This window comes from Rattus norvegicus, chromosome 5 (genome assembly GCF_021556685.1).
Source record: "Rattus norvegicus strain SHRSP/BbbUtx chromosome 5, alternate assembly SHRSP_T2T, whole genome shotgun sequence".
Classification (NCBI taxonomy): Eukaryota; Metazoa; Chordata; class Mammalia; order Rodentia; family Muridae; genus Rattus; species Rattus norvegicus.
The window spans coordinates 122,317,019-122,323,526 of NC_141538.1; positions in this window are offsets into that span (position 1 = coordinate 122,317,019).

Consider the following 6,508-nt stretch of genomic DNA (forward strand, 5'->3'; position numbering starts at 1 on the left):
CTTCCGAGACTCCAGCTCTCTTCAATGGGATTTATGTAGCTTGTTTGACAGGTTCACTTCGTTCCTCGGCACAGACCAGAACCACAGTACTGGCAGCTGACTGTTGCTGCACTCCTGTTTCCAGAGGCACTGTGTAATTTCCCCTTAGACCAGGGATGTGGGCAGAGGTGTGCAGAAGTGGCAGTCTGTCCTGATGTCTCAGGATGTCTGCACTTCTGAGTGTTCATCTCTCTTTCCCATAGGATTTGACATCTTAGATATCTTTAACAGGAAGTATTTTGATTTTATATCAGTTTCCTCATGTGTTATTGTTTTGTTTAGGTTGCTGACTTTTTTGTTTGTTTTTGTTTTGAGAACAGGTTGCTTTGTGTAGGCCTGGCTGTCCTGAAACTAACTATGTTGACCAGGCTGGCCTTGAACCCAGGTAGAGATCTGCCTACCTGTGCCTCAGGAGAGCTGGGATTAAAGGTGTATGCCATCACCATTAGCAGGCTGTTGACTTCTAGTTGGTTTAAATTTGTTGGTTTGGCTGAACCTCAAAATTTCCTTTATGTTTTCCAAATTAATAGAGTAAAAGTTTTTTTTCTTTTTCTTTTTTCTTTTTTTCAGAGCTGGGGAGTGAACCCAGGGCCTTGTGCTTTCTAGGCAAGTGCTCTACCACTGAGCTAAATCACCAACCCCAGAGTAAAAGTTTTTAAAGTAATGATACATAGTTATTCTTAGAATATTATAACATCCATTTTCTCTGCTGATTGTTGTAAACTTCAATCTTGGTTGACCTCATATCTTGTTATTTGGTGTCTACTTTTGGTTTTTTTTGGATGGTTGGGCAAAAGTTCTGTCAATTCTGTTTATCTTTTTTCAAACTCACCTCAGATTTTTAATATTTTGTATTGTTTTCTTTGTTTCAGTTTATTAATTTCAATGATTTGTTTGTTTAATTTTCAATATATAAGTATATATTTTTTCATACAGGATATGTGAACTATAATCTGCCCTTATAGTACTGCTCTCAGTATCTCAGAAAATGAGCTTTCTTTTCATTTTACTTTAGTTCCAGGGCTTGCTTTCTTTCTCACCCTTCCTTCCTCCCTCCCTCCCTCCCTCCCTCCCTCCCTCCCTCCCTCTCTTTCTTTCTTTCTTTCTTTCTTTCTTTCTTTCTTTCTTTCTTTCTTTCTTTTCTTCTTTCTTTCCTTCATGGTTTTTGTAATCCCATTCACCATGAATTACCAAATTGTTTTGGTCTTCATGAGTTTGTTTACTTAATAGTTTTAGTGTTACTGCAATTTTTTAATGTAGCACACAAAATCTGTCTTTGTTCCCAGAAGTTGTTTCCAACATATTTGAAGGCAGGAGTTCATTGGACCCACCCTCCCAGACCCAAAAGCTCAGTGCTTTTTCCTTCACATACAAAATCATAAGACCTCCAACAGGTGTTCAGGATAATGTGCAAAAGGAAGTCAGGTGGTAAACATTCACATCTCCATATTATGGATTTCGAAAAAAGGAGACAAACATGATGTAATGAAGAGCATTTCACTAATCTGGATTTGATGAATTTTTTATTAGTAATAATGTATATTTTTGACTTTTAACTTGCTTGGTGTCTTGGAATCTGCAGTTTTCCACACTTTGTGCCTGCTTGATGAGACAACATTCCTGTGGACTTCACATCACAGTGCATAGAGTAACCCATTGCCATTTCTGCCAAGGAAGATAAGTCTGTTCTCTAGTTATAACACAGAAAATGTCATCAAGAGGAAAGCAGACAGACTTGGGTTGCCTTATGGCCCTGGGAAGATCTAAGGACTGAGGACAGCGTCAGGCAAATTTTTCCCCAAAGGCATGTCTATGTTATCATAGCATTCCCAAGGAGCAAACTTTATCTCCATGGTGAGCTGACCTTGGTTAATTGAGTGGTTGAAAAGGTCCTGAAGTACAGCCATGGGGCTCTCACTGTCATAGAAATTGATCTCAGTAAGCTAAGTGTATTGAGTCAGGGCAAGCAGGGAAGCACTGAGCTGGGAGACTTTCATCCTACAGCCTTCCAAAATCAGGATCTTCAGAGTGGCTGTAACTTTCTTCAGAAGAACATTGAGGATACCAGTACTTAACTGGGATACTACCCCAACACTGAGGGTCAAGAGTGTTAGCTGATTGAAGACCAGGCTCAGGGTTAGATGATTGAATTCTCCCTGTGAGAGCTGAGAGTGAGTGATGGCTAGGGACTCTAAGGGGGTGTACAAGCACCTAGGGAGAGATAAATGGACTTGGGGCATACAGGTGACAGGACTGACAAGAGGTGGGAAGAGTTACAGTGGTCAAGTTCAACCTTACTACATGATGGATATGCTCAGCAGGATGAGGTCTGTGTCTTCTCACTCAAGTTACAGCAATCTAAACCAAGGTCACTTAATATGATAATGGAAAAGTTCAGAAACTGCGCACTGCTGCTACTTTACTAAAGGAGCATACCCCAGTAGTGAGCACTTCAGGGCTACAGAGCACACAATGTAAGGACCACACCAGTCTAGGCCTAGTCATATGCTTGGGATGTCTCTGCAGAACATCTGTACATGTGCACACAGACTGAATTCCAGTTCACATTGCTTCACCCCAGCCTCTGACATCAACCTTAATGCAAGGAATGGTTTGTCAGTTTCTCATCCTCTATCTGTGCTCCACACAAAGACAGAGACAGGCTGCCACACTTTCAGTCCCTTCAGCAGTGTTGAGTCCACTATGATTGGCAAACATATGTGCCAAAAGGGCAGATAGAGTTGTCCACTCCAGAGAAAGCTTTTGCTCCTGTCTGCAGCATAGCTCCCATCTTAACCTAGCAATGTTTTCCAATTGCTTTATAGAAAGTGTACATTATTCAGGTAGAGATGCTAGAGACAGGTGAGGATGGGGGACTCAGGAACAGACACAGTGGCACGTATCTTCATTTTTGATCAGGCGTGTTCATCATTAAAGATCTTGTAGATTGTCTGGAGGAGTTTCCAAATAGTTTTCAACTGTCCCAAGTAACACACAAACAAGGCCTGGCTTCCCTGATGCCACAGGGAATGATGTTCCAACTTCTGGATACAGCTTTTGCCCAGAACTTTCAGAATCTGTATACAATGCAGGCTTGTGATGCTCTGATCTTCAGCTTCTCATAGCAAAGCTGCACCGAATGTTCTCTCAGCCCGGGCCATGTCATCAGGTATTTGTCAAATTCCTTGAGATATTGCCAAAGAGGTTAGAACAACCAACCCGTCAAGGGCTTCTCCTCGCCACACTCTGGAGGGTCCTCTCTTATTTGCTTCTGACTCAGGACCTGTGGGTTTTAGCTGCTAACTGAACCTTCCAGAAGTCCTTGTGGTTATTCTGAAAATGAAGCACTCTGTGTTCACACCTCCTGAGGGAAGGATTGAAATAGGTAACAATTTCAGGGTCTACATAATCTGCTATTCTTTCATAGATAAAGCTGTCACCTTTCCTTTTACACTTTATTAGAGAGAGTTATATTTTCTCAGTGCTAGCCATTAAGTCCAGGCATCATGCCCTGAATATGCCCTTTTCTTCTCTTGAATATAATTCTGTTTAACTGCTCTCTACTTTCCTTCCCATGAGTCCTGGAATTGAGACAGTCTTACTCCTCTGTGGCTAAATATGAACTATGTTGCCCCCCAAGCTTGACTGACCTTTGCAGAAGCCTCTTTAAGCAGAGATGCCTTGGCACACTTCCAACCTGGCTCAGTGAGCAACTTCCTATCCACATGTGATCCCAAATTTTCTGACCCTAGTTGACCTGTGACTGAACTTTGTGGACCATTAGGTGGGTCTTGCCTGCCTAAACTAAGTCTTCTGTATAAGGAGATCATCAAGTTCATCCAGCACAACTTTGCAAGTCTCCACCTGTGAGGCCCCCATGGGAGGCAATGAAAGGGCCAGGCTTCCACCATTGCCTCAACATACTAGGAAGTCTGCCAGTCAAGGCCTTATTGAAGAATTGTGGGAAAACTCCTGCTGATGTACTCCAGAGCAGGTATGACCAAACCTTGCCTGTCAGCAGCCACTGCCCTGCCTCCTGCAGGGATGTGAGCTGAGCTGAGACACTCAGTTTGATTGTTTCTCAGGGTCCAGAGTTTTGGGTAGACACCTCCAAAGGAACACAATGTCAGGCTAAGGCTTGGGAAGTCTTTCATCTCTCCATTCAAAGGAATCAGAGTCTCTGAAGGCCAGAGTCACAATTAAGACAATGCCCTTTACTCTCTGCCCCTAATATCTGTTGGTAACAAACATTAATTTAAAAACAAATTAACCCATGAAAGTTACCTATGAGATCACACATTCCCCTGTCCCATCTCATTATAGCCAGTGTTCCCGTCTATCCTTTTCTCACGTGGAATCTAAATGCTTAGACCACCCATTTATGGACAACTGATGCTGATCAACTCTCCAGGACCCCAACACCAGCTCCCAACCAGATGCTGTAATCTGATAGTTTTTTGTTATTAGGTATATTGATTGAATCATATCTCCATGAGGTAAAAGAGAAATAACTGTCTCTATGGTCAGTTGGCTTTCCATGGATTCTCTCCGCAGACTCTGAATTCTATTTTTTAAAAAAAACTTATTGATTTTGGATTTTCTTTTTACAGAGTGTCCCATACCCTACGTCAACCTGGAACTCCAATGAGTGTCCTTCCAACTCTTCGTAATCCTCCCGCCTTCACTTTTGCCTATGAAATATAATTATAAATGAGAGCTGCTGCACAATGTCAGTTCTCTGATGTTCTGATTACACTGCAGAAATGTTTGTAGTGTGTTTCTGAAAGACAGAACACATGAATCTAAATTTACCATGATCCAGGTGACTGTGTCCCTGTCAAAATAATCAGTCTGCCTGAATTATGCCTTAGCTTGCCTTAGCTGGAGGCTGTGGCAAACATCTGCTGAGACAGATACTATGAAAGGGACTGGAGCCAGGTGATGACCAAGAGCTTTAATCCCACTGTTTAGAAGCAGAGACAGGAGGATCACTGAGTTCAATTTCAGCCTTATCTATAAAGGAGTTACAGCATACCCAGGGCTAAACTGAGAGACCCTCTCTCAATATACCCAAATAAAACAAAATAAAGAAACATAGGAAGTAATGTAGGAATGGAGGGAGGATAAAAGCAAGAATAGTGCTGGGGTGTCTTTCTGCAACACCACTGCTGTGCCATGTACTATGAAGCCAAATATTTTAAGTTCAGAACACATTTTAGCAAACCTGACCTACATTTAAACACCGGTAAACTAATGGGCTGGTACCTCGCATTAGTCTTTAAGCTCCCCTTCCCAACAAAACCAAAGCCTAGCTCCTGTCTCTAGTCTAATCTCCAACAAGACCAGTGTTTCCTGGTTATACCTTCAAGAAGATCAGCCTCTAGGTTATTCCCCCAACAAACCTGCATCCCTTGGTTACAAGGCCCTTACCTGATGACCGTCTGATGGTACCTGTACTACCAGAGTTGCCCAGAGATGGGCGAAAGCCTAAGGATTTGAAAAAACTGTAACAATAGGTCATTCATGCTAAGAGAATGCCCTTTACTCAAGGTTTCAGGCCTATTTATCTATCTATCTATCTATCTATCTATCTATCTATCTATCTATCTATCTATCATCTATCTATCTATCTATCTATCTATCTATCTATCTATCTATCTATCTATCTCTCTATCTTATCCCTTGGTGGAATAACCCAAGCAGCACAGTGGAAAAACACTAGGTGCATAAGTTTATGTTCTCAGGATAAAAACAGGAACACCAAAATCAATTGGGACTTTGCTATTTGGCCATTCTAACCAAGGCTGGTTCATTGTGTGCAATAGCCTTGGGCAACAAGCTAGCAGAGCAACTAATCCCACAGGCGTGGGGGCCAGGTCCAACATCCACTAATGCAGAGGGCAATAGAAATTAAGTTAAGGTAATTGAAGAAATAAAGTTTCATAGTTTCATAGATATGAGAAACAAAGTTATAAAAACAAGGTTTTGAGAAATACATCTGGTGGTCCGGATGCCTATGACAAACTTGTGACCTTTCTGAGAGATACATCTGACGTCATGATGTCCAGTGATATAAAATCAGTTTTGGTGATCAAGATTCTAAGTTAATTAAGACAAAACAAAGAAAAACAACTGTTCTCAGAAAGACCCCCCTACCCCTCCCTGTTGTGAATCCTGAGAACAACTACAGGGTGTCATCCTAACCCAGCCGGACCACCCAGTTCACCCTCCCCCCTCTAAGGGAAGTGCCAACTTAGCCCTTTCACAGTGAATCTCAAAGGCCAGATGTAGGACTGTTTGAGAAAAGTGACTAATTAGCCAAGAACAGCCACTTGAGCAGGCCAGCCAATACCTGACCAGATCCTTTGTCCTGTGTACCACCAATGAGAATGGGCCAGCTAACCCTGTTGCCAAAGTCTGCCCTCTGTAACAAATAAAAGTTGTGTGCTTTTTGGGTTTGGGGTTGCAT